Source organism: Macaca thibetana, chromosome 7, assembly GCF_024542745.1.
Source record: "Macaca thibetana thibetana isolate TM-01 chromosome 7, ASM2454274v1, whole genome shotgun sequence".
NCBI classification, from domain to species: Eukaryota; Metazoa; Chordata; class Mammalia; order Primates; family Cercopithecidae; genus Macaca; species Macaca thibetana.
In genome coordinates, this window is record NC_065584.1 from 32,751,030 (window position 1) to 32,759,640 (window position 8,611).

General features: G+C 45.5%; 1 pseudogene; it reads right to left on the reverse strand.

Annotated features, from left to right (window-relative positions):
* Window positions 1–7,453: 7,453 nt before the first annotated feature.
* LOC126959125 (rRNA N6-adenosine-methyltransferase METTL5-like) lies at window positions 7,454–8,402 on the reverse strand (annotated as a pseudogene).
* Window positions 8,403–8,611: the final 209 nt, after the last annotated feature.

An 8,611-nucleotide genomic window follows, 5' to 3' on the forward strand; every position in this document is an offset into this window, starting at 1 on the left:
CGCGGCAGCCCAGGAGTTCTGCTCTCTGGAGCAGGCAACCCTAAGGCGCTCTCGGGGCCCTCTGCACTGCCTGTCACCCTGAGCTGGTTCTCCTGAAGGTGTCTACGACTGTCCCGCCACCAGATTGCCCCCGGGGTCAGGCCTCCCCCTACCCTTCCACAGAACTGGCTCTGAGCTTGGCGCCCTTCTCTTTCGGGACCCAATGGCACCGCGCTGTTCCTCCGCTGTACCTTGGGAAGAGAGCGAAAGAGGGGCACGGACTTTGAATTGAAACCTTGGCAGACATGCATGCCTGATCTTACACTTGTGTGGCCTTGGGCAGATGACATTGCCCCCCACCTCCAGCCTCAGGTTCCTTAACTATTAAAAAAAACAAAAACACAAAAAAGCACTTGTTACTTCCCTGTCTTCCTAACCCCGAGTCAAAGAAACAAAATCCCAGGAATTTCTAAAGGGCTCCCATTGCCTTTTTACGAGCCACATATCTTCACCAACTATAGCCTTACTTCTCAACAGCTTCTGATTTTCCCCCTACGCAAATTCCAGCCAAACTAATTGTTCCCCATACATCTTGCGCATTTTGGAAGTTGTTCGTTTGTCACCCTATCCTTAGAATATAAACTCCCAGCTTTTTTTTTTTTTTTTTTTTTTTTTTTTTTTTTTTTTTTTAAAAGAAAACAGGTCATAGTTCACTGGAGCCTTGACACCCTGGGCTCAAGCGATCCCTCTGCCTCAGCCTCTGGAGTAGCTGGGACTACAGGTGCCACCATGCCAGGGTAACCTCCCCACACTAAGAGTGCCATTCTTCCCGCTGACTTGAAGTGAAAGCACATAGCATGAGTATTCACCTTTAAGGCTCACTTCCTAATAAAAAAAGATGCTCTTTAAACCCCTGGCTGAATTAGTAACACATAAATGTACGAATGAAAAAATTAACCACTTGGTGCCTGTTCATGATGGTTTCTTTATCGGAGGCATTTTGCCTGGTCCTCAGGACCTTTATTTTTCTAATTAATTTGTTTTAATATAAATTGAGAGAGGATCTCACTATGTTGCCTCAAACTCCATCAGGACCTTTACAGTGCCTTCACTCACCTGAACCCTGAAAGCACTGCCACTAGAATTCTGGAAGGATGGGCCAAAGTCCTAACTAGAAATAGAGAAAACAGCTCTGCCCTGCTGCTACTCACAATCGACTCCTCAGTAGCTTTCACCTGAATTATTTGAAAAGCTCCCCAAGCAGTTCTAAGCCTCCACTCTCGCTTTCTCTAGCCCATCATCCTTTATATCTGTGTCAAAGATCCTTCTGAGCCTGGTGCGGTGGCTCACACCTGTAATCCCAGCACTTTGGGAGGCTGAGGCAGGTGGATCACTTGAGATCAGGAGTTCGAGACCTGCCTGGCCAACATGGTGAAACCCCGTCTCTACTAAAAATGCCAAAATTAGCTGGGTGTGGTAGCGAATGCCTGTAATCCCAGCTACTCAGGAGGCTGAGGCAAGAGAATTGCACAAGGATATTGCACTGAGGATAAAGTACAAACTCCTCAACTTGACCAGGCACCTGGTAATCAGGCTTCTGATTATGTTCTGATTCTCTCCCCACATTCTCACAGATTGTGAGCTTTAGTCAAACCACACTACTGGCCATAGCCTCACTGAGCTATTTGCATGGGTTGTTCCCTCCTCCTATTTGCCTAGGGACTCCTAGTCATCCTCTGAATCTCCTTCTGAATTCCTTCCTAACCCCTCTGGCAGAGTTAACGGATAAATTTTCTATGCTTTCAAAGCCCTGTGTCTGGGTCTCTACATTGCATTGTATTATTATGGCCTGTTTACCTGTCTGTCTCCCATGCTGCATAGAGCAGCAGGTGGAAAGAGACGACTCTCTCTTTTCCTGAATCCTCCAAACACAACACCTGGGACACCAGAGTTCCTGGGACTCTGTAGGTACTCAATAAATATTTGTGAAATGACTAAATACTTCCATGTTTATACAACATTGGTGGACACAGCTGAAGAATCCAAGAATAGTAGTCAGGGGCTACGGCAATTTCTTGCCCGCATTGCTGTTAATGTTTTTTTAGATAGCTACTCAGTTCTTTCACAGTCTTTTTTTTTTTTTTTTTTTTTTTTTTTGAGACGGAGTCTTGCTCAGCTGCCCAGGCTGGAGTGCAGTGGTGTGATCTCGTCTCGGCTCACTGCAACCTCCGCCACCCGGGTTCAAGTAATTCTCCTGCCCCAGCCTCCCGAGTAGCTGGGACTACAGGCACGTGCTACCATGCCCAGCTAATTTCTGTATTTTTAGTAGAGACGGGGTTTCACCATGTTGGCTGGGATGGTCTCCATATCTTGACCTCATGATCCGCCCGCCGTGGCCTCCCAAAGGGCTGGGATTACAGGCTTTCACAGTCTTTAACAATTTTTGAGATTCTTATAGAAGGTGTAGAGGCTTCAGGCCGGGCGCGGTGGCTCATGCCTGTAATCCCAGCACTTTGGGAGGCCAAGGCGGGCGGACCACGAGGTCAAGAGATCAAGACAATCCTGGCTAACACGGTGAAACCCCGTCTCTACTAAAAATACAAAAAATTAGCCGGGCATGGTGGCGGGTGCCTGTAGTCCCAGCTACTCCGGAGGCTGAGGCAGGAGAATGGCATGAACCTGGGAGGTGGAGCTTGCAGTGAGCCAAGATCGTGTCACTGCACTCCAGCCTGGACAACAGAGCGAGACTCCATCTCAAAAAAAAAAAAAAAAGATGTAGAGGCTTCAAGGCTTCAAGCCTGCTTATAATGTGGCAAAGCACTTCTGGAGTTTTAGTGATCACGCAAGTTAATCTTAGATATTACTTAGATATTACTTAGTATTACTTATACTTAGTATACTTAGATATTACTGTCTTAAGACACCACACGCACACACACACTCGAGCATGGTTTCATACAAAATCCCTTTCAGAGGGTAAGAGTTGAAATTGATTTCCTTGAGATTAACATATGAGCTTCTATGGACTCCAAGCTGCAACCCAATAAGCTAGTGCACTCTTCTTCATTTAGAGCCTTCCAAGACACAGCACCATCTACTAGGGCCAGAGTTTATGAATATAAATTGTGGCAGGGCTCAAAAGATAATTTTTTTTTTTTTTTTTTTTTTTGAGATGGAGTCTCACTCTATCGCCAGGCTGGAGTACAGTGGTGCCATCTTGGCTCACTGCAACCTCCGCCTCCCGGGTTCAAGAGACTCTCCTGCCTCAGCCTCACGAGTAGCTGGGACTACAGGCACACACCACCACGCCTGGCTAATTTCTGTATTTTTAGTAGAGATGGGGTTTCACCATGTTGGCCAGGATGGTCTTGATCTCTTGACTTTGTGATCCCCCCACCTTGGCCTCCCAAAGCGTTAGGCTTACAGGCGTGAGCCGCCACACCTGGCCCAAAAGATAATTTTAAAAAACATTTTCATTATAAAATGCATACTAAAAAGGATATAAAAATCTATGTGTTCAGTTTAAAAGAAAAATAATAAAAGGAATTCCTATACTTGCTGCCCAGCTGAAGAAATGGGAAAGTTCCCTGTGGCCTCCTCCATCATCACACCCAGTTAGCCACTACCATACTGAACTACATATTAACCAACCCCTTGTTTCATTATAGCTTCAGTATGCTTATGTCCATCATCACACCCAGTTAGCCACTACTACACTGAACTATATATTAACCATCCCCTTGTTTCATTATAGCTTCAGTATGCTTATGTCCATCATCACACCCAGTTAGCCACTACTATACTGAACTATATATTAACCATCCCCTTGTTTCATTATAGCTTCAGTATGCTTATGTTCTAAACTATACACGTTTTTGCCTATGTTTTTAAATTTAGAAAAAGATGTCTCCAGCCACTGTGGCCTGATATAGAAAAAAATAAAAAATGAAAATGAAAGATGTATTTACTTTCAAATTAAATAAGAAAAAAGGTGTGTTTAGAAAGGATTAAGTAGCTCATTTACCTCAAATCCCCCGGTTTTCTTATATGTGTTTGGAACCATACATTCACATCCTTACCTACATATTTATGAATATTATTGGCCAAAGAGTAGATGGCCAAATAGCCTATGCTTCCATCTTTGGGCTCCTTAAAATAGGGACTATGCCCTATATTCACTCCATATTACCTATGATACCTAGATTCCATCTATCTATCTCTTCTTTCAGTTGTAAGTCAAAATAATGGACAGATGAATACACAATGAAAATCTAGACATGTTTTTGTGTGGGCATTTTTTTTGGTCTTTTTTTTTTTTTGAGACAGAGTCTCGCTGTGTTGGCTCACTGCAACTTCTGCCTCTCAGGTTCAAGCAGTTCTCCTGAGTAGCTGGGATCACAGGCACCCACCACCACGTCCAGCTAATTTTTGTATTTTTAGTAGAGACAGGGTTTCACCATGTTGGTCAGGCTGGTCTCGAACCCCTGACCTTGTGATCCACCCACCTTGGCCTCCCAAAGTGCTGGGATTACAGGCGTGAGCCACCGTGCCTGGCCCTGGTCTATTTTTTAACTTAGTATAAATGGAATCACAGTGCCTGTATCATTCTATAACTTACTTTTTTTTTTTTTTGAGATGGAGTCTCGCTCTGTTGCCCAGGCTGGAGTGCAGTGGCATGATCTCGGCTCACTGCAAGCTCTGCCTCCCGGGTTCACGCCATTCTCCTGCCTCAGCCTCCCGAGTAGCTGGGACTACAGGCTCCTGTCACCACATCCGGCTAACTTTTTGCATTTTTTAGTAGAGATGGGGGCGGGGGTTTCACCGTGTTAGCCAGGATGGTCTCAATCTCCTGACCTTGTGATCCACCCGCCTCGGCCTCCCAAAGTGCTGGGATTACAGGCATGAGCCATCGCGCCCGGCCTTGTTTTTTTTTGTTGTTGTTGTTTGTTTTTTGTTTTTTAATGGGGTCTCACTCTGTCACCCAGGCTGGAGTGCAGTGGTGCAATCTCAGCTCACTGCAACCTCCACCTCCCAGGCTCAAGCAATCCTCATCCTCCCACCTCAGCCTCCCGAGTAGCTAGGACCAAAAGCGCATGCCACTACACTTGGCTACTTTTTTTTTCTTTTTTTCTTCTTTCTTTTTTTTTAAAATATATTTTTGGTAGAGATGTGATCTCTCTAGGTTGCCCAGGTTGGTCTGGAACACTGGGCTCAAGTGATCTGCCGCCTCAGCCTCCCAAAGTGCTGGAATGACAGGCGTGAGTCACCGAGCCCAGCCTCTGTGACTTACTTCTTTCGGTCAACACTGTATTTTCAGGATTTATCCATGTTGATGACTTGAGCTGTAGTTTACTAATTTTCATTGCTGTATTTCACAACATCCCCTCCACATCCCAAGCTGAAGGAGGAGGGGATGGCAAAATTTGGGTTACATTTGGGAGTAGGTGGGTTTGGCCAGTGAGTTCTCCCAGATCTGTCAGGGATGGGTGTTTTGGCCCAGCGACAGCTTCCTCAGCAGTGTTCAGGCCTCTGCGGGAGGGAGGGACCACGCGGCCCCTCCTTCCTGCAGATCTGAGATACCATGGTTTGCTGTTGGGCTGATTCCAGTCTTCTCAGGATGCTCGAGGGACAGGGAGAAAGATGTTCATGTTGGAGCTGCCTCTCTAGGGAATTTGAAAGCAGAAGTGAGGAGCTTCCCGCTGGAGGCCAAAGCAATGAGAGAAGCTGGGTGATTCAGTCCCCAAGTTTTCAAAGGGCTCTGTGGTCCATAGGCAAGGACAGAAGAGATGGAATTTCAGGAAGGTCCTCTCTGAGTTGGCTTTTCTGGGCACCTGAGTTGGGGTGGAGATGAGAAATGGCATGGGGAGCAGCCAACCAGCTGGCCTCTATTTGCATATTCATAAGCCCCCCATGCTGGTTGGCTGCGCTAAGCAGTCCCCACTGTCCCCAGAGTCAGCGGCTGCAGCAAGACTGGGTCTGTCAGACAGTGCCTTGTGCTAAGAAGGGGCCAGAGGCTCCCCTTACCCAGCCACGGGCACCCGGCCTGCCTGGAGAGGAAGCAGGGAAACCAGAAGCATTTCCTGACCATGGCTCTGTCTGCCCAAGGCTGGTGAAGAGTGGGCTGCTCCGTCTTCTAGGGTGGTTGGCCCCACCTGGCCACAGAGCCCAAGACAAGGACCTCCCGGAGGACCCCTTCCCTGTGAGTAACATCATCCTTTCCGTTTACCTTGCCAGAGTACTTTTTACAAAATTGTGGAAGATTATGAAAATTGTCAAATATGCAGAGAAGTAGACAGAGTAGCATAGCAATACCCACCCCTGTATTCATCACCTAGATTTAACAATTGTTCATATGTATTTGCTTATTTTTGTTGGCTGAAATACTTTCAGGCAAATTGTAGACATGGAGACATTTCACTCCCTAATTCCTCACTCCATAATACCGTGTATGCATCTCCGGAGCCCTTTCAAAGCTCTTCTTTCATTAGATTTTCACCCAAGTTCTGAATGAAGGGGTGATTATCATCTCCGTTTTATAAAAGCTGGAATGCAGAAAGTGCGACTTTAGGGCCAATCGCTGGGAGTAGAGCCCAGACCTCCTAACTGCCAGCCCAAGTGCTTGGACAGCCACATGAAAGGATCTTTGATGCCCAGGGGTGTTTTCCTAGAGAGCAAGGAGGCATTGCAGCTGCTGTGTGACCTTGGGCTTGTCACTTTACCTCTCTGGGCTCCCGGTTCCTCACCCATAAAGTAAAGGCATGTCATGAAGATCCCAGGATCCCTAACCCTAGTCTGTGACATTTCCCTTGGTATTTAGAAAAATGAGAAAAGACATTGTAAAGAGTTTTTCACAAAGCTAAACTTATTTGTATATTATGCCTTTCCCCCTTTTATTCTTTTAAAAACAAGGTGGTTAAGATTCTATTTTTTTTTTTTTTTTTTGAGATGGAGTCTTGCTCTGTCACCCAGGCTGGAGTGCAGTGGCATGTCTTAGCTCACTGCAACCTCAATCTCCCGGGTTCAAGCAAGTCTCCCCGCCTCAGCCTCCTAAGTAGCTGGGATTACCGGCACATGCCACCACGCCCAGCTAATTTTTGTACTTTTAGTAGAGACGGGGTTTCACCATGTTGGCCAGGATGGTCTCGAACTCCTGACCTCAGGTGATCCGCCTGCCTCAGCCTCCCAAAGTGCTGGGATAACAGGCGTGAGCCACCCCACCCGGCCAAGAATCTTTAAGAAATAAAAATCATGTGTCAGTGAAGGGAGATGAAAACATTTTAAAAAGGAAATAAAAGTGATGGTAGATAGAGTCTTTTGTATACTAACTTTTTGTGCCTTTACCTGCAAAATAAAATGTCAGTAACTCTCAAACTGGTCCAATATCTTTCCTCTTTGTTTTATTTTTTATTTTTCATAAACCAATTTTTTATTCATTTTAAATAAGTTTTAAACTACTTTTGTTTTGGGGGGGCTTTTACAATGAAAACTGAATTAGGTCCACTCCAATGTCCACTGATTTATTTTTATGAAATTTGTATGGGCTGGGCGCAGTGGCTCATGCCTGTAATCCCAGCACTTTGGGAGGCCGAGGCAGGTAAATTACGAGGTCAGGAGTTCGAGACCAGCCTTGCCAAGATGGTGAAATCCCGTCCCTACTACAAATACAAAAATTAGCCCGGTGCGGTAGTGGGCGCCTGTAATCCCAGCTACTTGGGAGGCTGAGTCAGAAGAATCGCTTGAACCCGGGAGGCAGAGGTTGCAGTGAGCCAAGATCATGCCACTGCACTGCAGCCTGGCAATAGAGTGAGACTCCATCTCAAAAAAAAAAAAAAAAAAAAAAAAGAAGAAGAAGAAACTCGTATGATGCTGGCAGGTCATCCTGAAGCTCTGAAATCATATCTATCTTGATTTCTCATTCTGCAGCTTTCTTTTCAACATGTTCTCTGAGGATTTGTGTAAAGAATATACTGCTGTTCTTGCCATTTCCAAAGCAGTCTTTAGAAAAGCCGTATCTATCCCTTTATTATTTTTGGTCCCAAAAGGAGGATTCATAATTACTGTATCAAATGACTTGACATCCTGTTAGGTAACAGGCACACATCACATTGAACCATGTCAATATTTGTTAACTCAAACTCTTCCACATTCCTGTTAAATATTTCCAATACGTCTTCATCTCTGTCAAATCCAACACACAACACTGCTCCTAACACTGCAGTTCCGATGCTAAGCATTCCACAACTACAGCCTAGGTCTGCAAAAACTTCATTTTCAATGTCATCGTAAGGATTATAGATTGCATAGAGCATACATGCTGCAATGTGAAGCTTGGTGGGATACTGTTTTAGAAGTAGCTTGGCCTTTTCGAATCTATCCACTTATTGCAGGCAACTCTCTAGTTCCTTAAGCCTTAATTCCTTCATTCTGTTTTTTTAAAAATATAGACTCTCAGGGTTTGAAGGCACAGGATCTCAGGAGGCGACTGGCACCTTGGCCAGGGCCAGAAGACCTCTTCATTTAATGAATGGTTGAAATCTAAAAATATAAAAATCTGGAGACCAGCCACTGTACCAGATGCTCCTAAGCCCTTTCCAGCTCTAGAGTTCTATGGCTGTGGGGGCTCCTAAACCCA